Source organism: Canis aureus, chromosome 17 (assembly GCF_053574225.1).
Source record: "Canis aureus isolate CA01 chromosome 17, VMU_Caureus_v.1.0, whole genome shotgun sequence".
Taxonomy (NCBI): domain Eukaryota; kingdom Metazoa; phylum Chordata; class Mammalia; order Carnivora; family Canidae; genus Canis; species Canis aureus.
This window is the reverse complement of record NC_135627.1, coordinates 28,060,251-28,069,753: the sequence shown is the minus strand read 5'-3', so window position 1 is coordinate 28,069,753 and position 9,503 is coordinate 28,060,251. Positions and strand designations below refer to the sequence as shown.

Here is a 9,503-nt window from a genome sequence, read left to right as displayed (position 1 = left end):
TGAGTGAAAGAGAAATAAAGAGAGAAAAAGAGTAGAGAACAAAGGAAAAGTACAAAATAGCCTGAGAGGGAAGAGGGGAAAAATGAAAGGAGGGTGTAGGGCTAAATGGCCAGTAGGCTAGGGTTGCAGCTTGTGAGCTATTGCAAGGTGCTTATCTGAAATCAGGTGGGAAGCTGGAAGAGCTGGTGTAGAAAGTTGCAGCAGTAAATGAAACAGCAAATATATCACTTACTGTCCCAGAGAGGTGTGTGTGTGCTGGCGTTTTGTTGGTTGGTTGTGTGGCTCAGTTCAGTAAAGTTTTCTTGTAGGCTTGGTGATGAAACCTGCAGAAGCAAATGCAAAATGAGCATTATGCTAAAATTTCTCCTAATTTATTAGTCACATTGGGATAAATTCTTGTATTCAAAGCAAGTATTATAGAAGAACTGACTGTAAATACACAAACCACAATTGATTGTCACGAATAGCTACCTATGTTGGCAACCTCCATACCAGAGGACTGTCGTAGAATGCCAGCATTAGATCCTTTCAGTGTTACAGTCACAGGGTATTGTGCAATGGAGAGCCTGATGAGCAATTTTGTGGAGCCCCTGGTGGACCATAGGGAATGAATGTGTTATTTGGCTGGATCCATGAAGCTAGAGGAGATATGTAGGATTTAAGGGGCAGAGAAGGTCAACTCTCTTTAGATATCAACCAAGAATGACTTATTTGCACAAGTCTTTTCTAATCAATACCAAAAGTGTGAAAGGGGCTGTCACATTTGTTCTCAGTGATGGTAAATGAATGGTGAGTAAGGAAATTTAGTCTGTAATTCTCATAGTTTGGTTGCTGAGAATTCACAGAAATAAGCCTCAGTGTCTGTCAAGGGGAAGTGAACTGAAAGGATCTTTAAGTCACTAAGGATAGTGACGTAACTTAAAATTAAATCAAACTGTTGGAGGTGGTTGCCTGTTAAATGTGCTGCTGCTGCTGCTGCTGCTGCTGAGCTATTATTTATGGGGCTTTTAGTATATTCTGGGAACTGTACTATGTGTTTTATATGGATTGTTTTATTGATTATTGACAACATTTTGAGATGGATTGGTTGTTATCTCTTTTTATGGATGGAAACAACCTAGCCAACATCTCACTGGTAACAAGTTGCTAAGTTGGACTTGAATGCAGGAAGTCTAAAACCAATGTTTTCATGAAAACACCAGACTCTTTGGCTTTATGAGTGGTATTGCTGGGTCCTTTTATTGTCTACAGTTGTATATTCTGGTACTATTTAAATTTGTGTATTTAATTCTTTTATGTATGTATGTATATATGTATGTATGTATGTTACATGCCCACTGTGCAGCCCAACACTGGACTTGAACTCATGACCCTCAGATCAAAACCTGAGCTTAGATCAAGAGTGGGATGCTCAACTGACTGAGCCACACGGGTGCCCCTACTTATTTTTAAAGCAGGAAAAAAATACACCCACAAAAGATTGAACAGAGGAAGCCTACAAAAAAATAAATACAGTAAAAATTATTTTAAGAAGTGAAAATCAACTTCTAAATTCTGCATTCAATGTTTTATAATATGTGTATTTGGGTAGCATGACTTGAAAATGTTTTGATTTTATACACTTGTGAAGGAGGTTATCAATCCATGTGAAGGCTCATCATGGATTCTCTTTACCATCAAATGCATAAAGGATTACCAATCATAAATTATGGCAATAGTAGGAATATAATGAATTTTAAATTGCTATTTGGCTTTACAGAAGAAATATTTAATATTAGGCTATTAAAACATTAACAAATGCCATTCATTACTTTTCAGATATGAAAAAATTAATTTTTCATATTAATAGTTAAATTTTCCTGCTTGTCTGATAAAAGGGTGTGATGCTACACCAAGGATAATACATTATTCTAAATTCTAAATTATGTGTTTGTTAAAATTATTTCCATTTATTATCTTTGCTTTAGATTTTAACTTCTAAGAAGTGCTTGGTGAGATATATCATATTTAAGCCAATCTATTATTTTAAAGATTAGATTTTTAAGGAATCTTTACACCCAACATGGGGCTGGAACCCACAACCCCAAGATCAAAAGTTGCATGTTCAATCAACTGAAGCAGCCAGGAGCCCCTAAGCTAAATCTATTTTTAAATGAATTTTTTTTCCTGCAAGTAGCAATGAGTAATGCCTCCTTTTACTCCATTTTATTAATAATATTGATTAATATTAATAAATGTGATATTAATCAATAGTATTTTTAAAAGATTTTATTTATTCATGAAAGACACAGAGAGAGAGAGGCAGAGACAGGCAGAGGGAGAAGCAGGCTCCTTTGTGGGGAGCCTGATGGGGGACTTGATCTCAGGACCCTAGGATCACAACCTGAGCCAAAGGCAGATGCTCAACTACTGAGCCACCCAGGCATCCCAATAGTATTGTTAGTTAATACTAGTTTTATGACTCTATTATTTTTCCAGATACTTGGTTCTTCTTAGTGGATCAGCAATGGAAGATTTTAGAAATGTGAGTAGAAAACCATCCCTCTTCTCTTCCTAGTTGGAGATGTTGATGCATGACAGAGGCATATCATTTCACAACCTTCTTCTCTGTTCTCTGCTGTATGAGAGGAAATAGGAACAATCATTGGCAAATGAGATTTCTTAAGGAACTCTCTTATTGCTGTTGTTGTTGTTGAAGAATTCAGTAGAAGCACATTTCCTCTTGGGATCCCTCCTCAAATTTCCTCAGAGAAGAGCAGTGGAACTGGTTTGCTCTCCCATTGCCTCATCGCCTTACCTGGCTTCCCAAATGTTCTTGGCTGCACTGCCCAGAAAGATAGTGTGTCTGAGACCACTCAGGGGAAGCTGTTTGGTGCAGCTGCTCTTCCTTCTGGTCCTGGCCTTCATTCAGCTCCCCTAAAGGGCATATTCGTACATGGCTTCTCAAGTGGTGTAACTTGGGCCCTTCTGCCAGCAGCCTGGGCCAGGGGCCAAAGGTGAGAAAGGAAAGGGGAGTCTCCTGCACCACCCTAGAGATACCTTCCTGCCCAGAGGGCCCAAAGAGAACTTAGTCTCAGAGCATTATGGATGAAAAGTAAAGAGTGGCAGGTGGGGGAGCTAATCTTTAATAAAGAAATATGCTTTTCTGAAAAATATGATACTAATAATTTGTGATAAAGGGTTGAGTTCTAGCGAAATATAGTTGATGCGCATGTATTTATCAGACAAGTAGATGTTAGGCTGTTTCCCTTTGAGCTGGGAAAGTGCTAGCATATCCCGAAGAGGCTGTCATTTTTCCAGTCTCTATTAAGAATTGAGGCATTTCCTGGCTGCCCTGATATTGACATTTAGCTTGTCTGGGGGACCGGGAAAATCGTGCATTATTAAACTCTTGCCTTGACAAGACAAAAGCTGATGTTTGTACTGGAGGACTGATTTTCATCTCTGACCTCCCTCCTTATCCTCCTTCTGTCCTTTCTGTCTTCCCAAGTCTCCAGTCCTGGGTCACACTTAACCTAGTGCCCCAGGCCATGGGCAGACAGGGAGCAACATTCTGAGCATGGCAGGGTGAAGCCCCATAAATCCTAGCATGCATCCTCTCAAGGCAACTTGCCCCAATAACAACCCATGGGGAAGGGATTGGGTCTTCTGTTGGGAAGGTCATCATAAAGACATGGACACTGGTTGATCCCTGAGTGGGACCCGGCCTCTAAGATGCTTCTCACCCTTCCGCCCCCACCACCACTTGGAATGTGGGTTCTGCTTGCCTTTCCTGATCCGAGAGGCTGCTCCAATGACATAACCTTGAGAGAGTGATTTGGTGTTAAGAACACCTGCCCAGGGATCCCTGGGTGGCGCAGCGGTTTGGCGCCTGCCTTTGGCCCAGGGCGTGATCCTGGAGACCTGGGATTGAATCCCATGTCGGGCTCCCGGTGCATGGAGCCTGCTTCTCCCTCTGTCTGTGTCTCTGCCTCTCTCTCTCTCTCTCTGTGACTATCATAAACAAATAAATAAAAAAAAAAAAAAAAAAAAAAGAACACCTGCCCAGCATACATGACTGAACCTAATTAAGGTCTCTATACTAACTTTTAGGATTTGGTGAGCTGGTGTAGAGATCTACTTATCTTGCTGCTGCCCAAGACAAGCTTAGGATGTAAGTTCCCTTTGCTTATTAAAACTGCCACCTATCAACCTGAGTGGCATGTCCCTTTCTTTGTCTCTCCCTGTCCTCTGCATTCAGGAACCAGTTTCAGAGTCCATCCAGGAAGTTCCCGAGGATTTTGATTGATTTTTTCAAAGTCTAAAGCAATGAGCTAAAACAATTGATTTTTTCAATGTCTAAAACAATGAGCTGCCCATGCCATCTTTTGGAAACACATTTTCAAAACACAAAAACAATTCTAGCACCATTCTCTTACCACTCCCAGAAGATCAGAATGGATAGATGAGGAGAAAAGTAGTTCTTCAGGCCAACTTCTGTGTTCGCTAGGGAAAATAAGCTGATGTGCTAATTTGGTCACCAGGTGTATCAAGGCATATAATGTAGAAGAAGGCAATGTGTCTTGTAGTACTGATTAAATATTTCATCCTTAATCTTAACTTCCAAAGTTCACAGATGAAGCAGAAAACTGTGAGCTTCTGAGGCTCTACGTGATGAGGCTCTACACTGTGGCGAGTGTAGCCTGTAGCAGGACTCCTGGTACTTTCCCCTGTTCTTGGATAGTGGGAGTGTATCCTGGAAGAACACCGGGAAGCTTGCCCAGCTGTAGGTCATTCACTTTCTAGCGGGCAGTGAGAGGCCAATGATGTTCCGAGGCCAACCCAAAGTTTAGGAACTTTTTAGAGTACTGTGAAAGGAAACTTTGTTTTTCTCCTCTATTCTCAATACTTCCAATACTAGCTGTGTGACTTTTTCCCACATGAGGCAATTCTCAATTTTTAGTGGATACTGACTGGATGTCTTATAAATTTAATTCAATTCTGAAACTATACCTGGGGGGATAGCTGCAGATCCCATGGGTCATGCGTTCAGTCCCAAAAAATTGTCCTCACTTTAGATGCCAATTGTAAGTCTAGATTGCCACCCGTACTTCTGACCAAATGGGATTCGTGGACTCCTTTGATAATTTGCTAGAATGGCTCCCAGAACCTGGGGAAATACTTACTTACGTTTACTGATTTAGTGTCAAATGATATAACTCCAAAACAACCATTTGGAAGAGATACACAGGGCTAGGTATGGATGGCAGAAGGGCCATGGGCCCTCGTAGGGTGGCCACCCTTCCAGTTCTTCCACATATTCACCAAACCCGAAGCTTATAAAATCCTGTTGTTCAAGAGTTTTGAGAGAGTGAAATCTTTACCCTACCTCATACCCACCTTGGGGTGTAAAGTTGAGTTCTCCCACAGAACAGGAGGGTGCCCATCATATCAAGTATGTCGTAGACATCTTTGTTATGTTTATTTTATATTTCTATCTCCAATCCCATATATTGATGTGGTCTCTTGTGCCTAAAGAAAATATTTGAAGACCTAATAGAAATAGGATTGATTTGATTACTATAGGAAGCTCCATAGGAATTGGACCTCAAGCCTAGAAAAAATTAATTGCATCATTCAACAATGGCCTCAAAATAACTCACCTACTTGAGTGGATAGGAGACCCAGCACTTCTTATTATGCAGATTGACTTAGTTTGCTGGAGCTGCCATAGCAAAATACCACAGACTGGGGGCTTCAAAAACAGACAATTATTTTTCACAGTTCTGGAGGCTGAAAGTCCAAGATCAAGGTGTTGGCAGTGTTGGTTAACTCTGAGGTTTCTCTCCTTGGCTTGCAGATGATTGCCTTCTTGCTCTATTCTCATGGAATCTTTCTTCTGTGTTTGTGTGTGTGCATTTCTGGTGGCTCTTTGTGTGTCCTAATCTTTTTTTTTTTTTCAATATTTTACTTGTTTGAGAGAGAGACTGAGAGAGAGAGAGAGACAGGGATGGTGACAGAGAGCACAAGTGGGGAGGAGAGGGAGAAGCAGGCTCCCCGCTGAGCAGGAAGCTGGATGTGGGGCTCCATCCTAGCACCCTGAGATTATGATCTGAGTCAAAGGCAGATGCTTAACCGACTGAGCCACCCAGGCACTCCAATCTCCTCTTCTTATAAGGACACCAGTCAGATTGGCTTAGGGCCAACACTGTTGGTCTCATTTTAATTAATTAATTAATTTTTTTTTATTTTTATTTATTTATTTTTTGTTTTTTTTTTTTCATTTTAATTTAATTACCTCTTTAAAACCTCTCTAAATACAGTCACATTCTGAAGCAATGGGGTTTAGAGCTTCACTATATGAATTTGGTTGGGGGGACACAATTCAGCCCCTAACAAGAATACTTTCCCTTTGTTCCTCCTTTAGAACACCCAAGCAGTAGTTGACTTTGGCTCCAGACACTTGTTTTGAAAGGCAGGATGGTGTTCTTGGAAGGTGCATGAATTATGAAATTCTACTACCAATGGTGTAAATCTTGATTTGATTACTTTTTCCTTTTTATACTTTGGGCTCTCTGGGCCTCAATTTCCCCATTTGTAAAACCTGTGTACTATTTACTTGGGGATTAGATGAGGTAGCTTCTGTAAAGTGCCTGGGGCAACAATGTAGGCAGTAAATTTAGTTTCACTTCTGTATCTTAAAGGATAGGTAAACGTTTCTGTTACTTTGAAGGGCATATATTCTCCTTTGGCTTTACTAAGCGAGAATTCAATACATTTCCCCAAAGGAAAGAATATGGAAAAGGACATAGTTTTTTTTTTAATAAATTAATTTTTTATTGGTGTTCAATTTACCAACATACAGAATAACAACCAGTGTTCATCCCGTCAAGTGCCCCCCTCAGTGCCCGTCACCCATTCACCCCCACCCCCCGCCCTCCTCCCCTTCCACCACCCCTAGTTCGTTTCCTAGAGTTAGGAGTCTTTACGTTCTGTCTCCCTTTCTGATATTTCCCACACATTTCTTCTCCCTTCCCTTATATTCCCTTTCACTATTATTCATATTCCCCAAATGAATGAGAACATATAATGTTTGTCCTTGTCCTATTGACTTACTTCACTCAACATAATACCCTCCAGTTCCATCCACGTTGAAGCAAATGGTGGGTATTTGTCATTTCTAATGGCTGAGTAATATGGAAAAGGACATAGTTTTGTTTTGTTTTTTGCTATCATAATGATTTACAGTGGAGCTGCATGAAGAAAGAATAAAATAAAGTTAAGTAGAGAACTCAAACACACTATCAATTGGAAATACAATTTTTAGGTATACCATAGATTACGTAGGCTTTTGAGGGTTGAACTTGTTTTTTTTTTTTTTTTTTTTTTTTGAGATTTTATTTATTTATTCATGAGAGAGAGAGAGAGGCAGAGACACAGGCAGAAGGAGAAGCAGGCTCCACGCAGGGAGCCCAACGTGGGACCCGATCCCGGGACTCCAGGACCACGCCCTGGGCCAAAGGCAGTCACTAAACCACTGAGCCACCCAGGGATCCCCATGAACTTGGGGTTAATAATTTTTGAAAACCCTGTATTTTAGGGAAATGGCATTCAGTTTGGAAATAAAAATACAGTATCAAGAGCTAGTGTTTTGGGCAGGAGATATAAAAGCTGGGTGGGGAATTAAGGAGCTAACTAAATGTTTACTGAATAAACTAATACAGAAAAGCCATCATTAGGATGGAACAAGCAGAGCAGGGGTTTGAGAAACAGCTTAGTGGATTTCAAAGAAAACCACATTTGAGGCCACAGTACAACTTTCAACTTGAACCTATTGGTAGATCGAGAGCTTATGCTACATTAAGCAGGGTGTTTGTTGCAATTCCAGGTCTTTAGAATTTGTTATCTGAGTAAGTCTGGGAAACGTAGGATTTGGACGGCGGTCTGACATTAGAGGACAATTAGCAAGCATTTTCTGAGCATAATTATTGCTCCAACACTTTGCCCATTTATCTCAACATAGAAATAACAGGCTGGATAATATATAATTTATAGTTTATCACCATGTTACTTTGACTCTCAGATCATTTCTTGAAAACATTTCTGGTGATCCTTTACAATTCTCTCAGATCATTTCTTGAAAACATTTCTGGTGATCCTTTACAATTTAATTTTTTTTTTTTTTTTTTTTTGCTATCAAAATGATTTACAGTGGAGCTGCATAAAGAAAGAATAAAGGAATAAAGTTAAGTAGAGAACTCAAACACAGTATAAACTGGTAATTTTCCACTACTCAAGAAAAAATGTCACTTTTCTCCCAAACAACCCAATCCTTACTCTTATCACCAATGTACATAACATGATTGATATTGCATATCTGCTACATAAACATTGCTTTAATATTTTTCATTACTTTTGCCCAAATGACCCTGAGTAAATGTAGTATCTGGCACAAGGTGCTAGAGTCATGGCACTGGTTCAAAGCCAGTGGCTTTGTTGCACAACATGGAACTCTCAGAACTTTGGCATAGCTAGAGGTTTTTTATTTTTTTTCTTTTCCTTAAAAAAAAATTATTGGATATTTCACCTTTATTATCTATGAAGCTCTATTGCCAAGTGATCAGACATGAAACGCTAAAGGGAACCAAACAAATGAGACATTTTTAATTCCCTAATAGGGTGATGATAAAAAAATACTTTACATGTGAATAGTGCCCAGTAGTTTGCAAATTATTTTTTTTCACACAGACACACACACCTACACACACCTACACACACACACACACACACACACACTTAACCTTACTTTTTTGGTAGTAATAGGAATTGATTTTAGCATGAATAAAACTTACCTTCTTGCAACGGAGGGAAATGTGAATCTCCCATCTTCCTACAAATGTCCTCATATTCACTGATATCAATGTTTGGGGACAAGTTTTTAAACCTTCTGAGTCACAGTTGAATTCTTACTCAATGAAGGCCAGCTATCTGCATCTTTGGACTGAGTCAAGAAAATTTCAAGGACATTTAGATTTCCATGTGATACCACATGGAGCCGAAGTACACAATTTTTTTTATTACAGTAAAAAAAATCAATTGGAGGAAACTGTTTTGACACAATCTTTAACAGCTCTATTTTTAAATAACCATAATTTTACCTTCTCCTGTCAAAAAGACCTAAGTGTATACATCAAATGATCCTAGCTCACATGAACCAGTTGTTTGAATTTTTTGTGCCAACAAAATATTTTGTTACACTTTTTTTAAGATTTAATATTTTAAATAACGACAACATATTATTTAAAGACACCTCTGAAATGTTGATCCATACTGCTCATAATGCAATCAAAAAATTTTTTAAAACTGACACTAATGATATTTCATTACATTTTATTTATTTTTAATTTTATTATTATTATTATTATAGTAAACTCTGGGCCCAACATGAGGCTTGAGCTAAAACCCTCAAGATCTAGAAAACAAAAACAAAACAAAACCCTCAAGATCAAAACTCCCATGCCCCA

General features: G+C 39.2%; 1 long non-coding RNA gene across 1 annotated transcript; it reads right to left on the bottom strand.

Moving 5' to 3' along the window:
* Nucleotides 1-2,253: 2,253 nt before the first annotated feature.
* LOC144287489 (uncharacterized) lies at nucleotides 2,254-8,927 on the bottom strand. Its single transcript, XR_013355274.1, has 5 exons — nucleotides 8,832-8,927; nucleotides 7,096-7,232; nucleotides 5,643-5,772; nucleotides 5,380-5,532; nucleotides 2,254-2,617 (listed from the first exon to the last, which is right to left on the bottom strand). It is a non-coding gene; the product is annotated as an uncharacterized LOC144287489 (long non-coding RNA).
* Nucleotides 8,928-9,503: the final 576 nt, after the last annotated feature.